The sequence below is a fragment of the Rhagoletis pomonella genome, unplaced genomic scaffold (assembly GCF_013731165.1).
Source record: "Rhagoletis pomonella isolate Grant_MI unplaced genomic scaffold, Rhpom_1.0 Rhpom_scaffold_00001, whole genome shotgun sequence".
Classification (NCBI taxonomy): domain Eukaryota; kingdom Metazoa; phylum Arthropoda; class Insecta; order Diptera; family Tephritidae; genus Rhagoletis; species Rhagoletis pomonella.
In genome coordinates this window covers 12,932,597-12,934,682 of record NW_023458555.1, presented here as the reverse complement: position 1 = coordinate 12,934,682, position 2,086 = coordinate 12,932,597, and the positions used below count along the sequence as shown (strand labels likewise).

The 2,086-nt window shown below is 29.3% G+C and overlaps 1 protein-coding gene across 1 annotated transcript in view; it reads right to left on the bottom strand.

Annotated features, from left to right (window-relative positions):
• The window catches only part of LOC118735315 (glucose dehydrogenase [FAD, quinone]-like), a gene marked incomplete at its 5' end in the record, with an annotated part of 5,689 nt that overhangs the window by 2,176 nt on the left and 1,427 nt on the right, over positions 1–2,086 (bottom strand). The window lies entirely within an intron of this gene.

Here is a 2,086-nt window from a genome sequence, read left to right as displayed (position 1 = left end):
TCGGAAAGTGGCATTTTTTGCAACAACTTTGCGACGTTTCATGAATCCCACTATTATTTAAAAGTACATAATTAAATATTGGCGTGAAATATTTTTCTACAGTATTTTTCATGTATATACATATGTATGTATTCATGTATGTATGTACAGTAGAGTGGTTCAAAAGAATTTTTTATTTTTTTAATTCATAAACGCTACCTCAAATTATTGTTATTTGTGATAAACAAAGAGGCACGTATTTTTTAATTAAAAAAAAAGTTTTTTTAGAGGTCACGCTGTTCAGGATGTTTCGGTTTTCTTCTATATAAAAATAAATTGTGTATAGCAAATGGGACAAACAAAATTCTAAAAAATCAACCCTAAGTTTTACGCATTTGAAACTTGTACTTTGTTCTACTGGAATTCAATGGGCTACAAACCTGCATACTCAGAATCTTTCTGGGAAATCTAATTAAAAAGGTTAGGAATTTTTACGAAAGTTTTTTGATTTTTTTCTTTAATATTGCACAAAGTTTGAAACTTGTTTTTTTTTTATAAAAAAAAAATTGCCAAAATTAAATAACAACAATAATAATATGTTACAACTTGTCAAAATATGGTGCGACTATAATTAGTGCCAATAAAAATTTTAATATTGGAATTTTTCTTTCGCAAATCGTCGTCATCTTATAATCAATGTAATTTTTTTTTCACTTGGTGGCACACTATGTTTATTACCCTAGATAGGTTCGTTTTCGCAAGAAGAACATTTTTTTTTCGGTTAAAAATTCGTTAAATTTCAAATATTTCAAAGTGGGTGCGGCAGATATTCTGCGTGCTGCCATTTTTTTTTTTGTTTTTGGTGGCACACTTTTGAAACTTCAGAGTTATGCTATATTTTATGCCAACTTTCATGGCCTCTAATATAAGCATTATATTTGAAAACTTCCCAAAGTTATTAAAAAAAAACACAGTTATTTTTTTTTCGAGTGACAATGAAGAAATTAGTAATTTGGGTAGGGACACTAATAAAAACAACTCGTTAGATTTGTTCATATGCGCAGACTATAAGACAACTAAAGTGTAGTGATGCATAGAACCGAGAAACCGGAACCGGAGAAGCCGGAATATATTTTTTATATACTTATTTATTTTTTATTTTTTTGTTTATATTTTATTCAATGTATATATATTTATTTATTTTCTTTACTTTCTTAACTTTACTTTATAACAAAAATATGAAGAAAAAATTGAATTTTTGCAAAAACTTTTTAAAATCTTTTGTTAAGCTATTTCGATGCGGCTTTTTTGTGTTACCACTTTTTTGAGAGCCGGAACCTACTACACTACTTAAGTGGCCTGAAACTAAATTTTTTAGAAAATTTGGAATAAAATGCTATTAAAATATGCAGAGCTACATGCGATTTTCCATCGAATCTTAAATACACAAAACTCCTTCCCCACTTGACACTTTCTAGCTTAACGGTCGTAGCATGAACTTAGCGCATGTTTTCTTCTAAATAGTAACTCGTGATACGAATCTAGTAAAAACATTTACACCTTTGTATGCCAGACGCCAAATTCAGCTGTGTAATCAGCACAAGTTTCGAGGCAAATTTGTGCAGACAGATTGTTTTGTCTTTTATAAATTACACAAGTTAACAGAAATCAAAAAAAAAAAAAAATCAGACCTGTGATAGTTTTATATAAATTCTAACGTAATATTTTCCGCTGAACCCAAATACCAAATCATAATATAAGAAAGTAGTACAGTTTTTGTGCCGATTTTTCTGAGATCTGAAACAAAGAGCACTCACTTAATTAAAATTTAATGTTTTTTTACATTTCAATATTTGCCAACTAAATTCAAATAAATTGCTGAATTAAGCGAGAAGCACCTTTTTTGAGTTCTCAAAAGCGGATATTTGGCTTTACGTCAAAATCTGCTACACCTTATTCTATTTTGGCTTCATATTCGGACTGAGCGGAAAATTCTAAATCAGAAATTATGTTTAGATACCACAGGTCCAAATTTTTTGTTGACTTGTGTAATATTTTAGTTTTTCATTGGGCCTATTGTTATACAAACAGCGCCGGGGTACTTTTA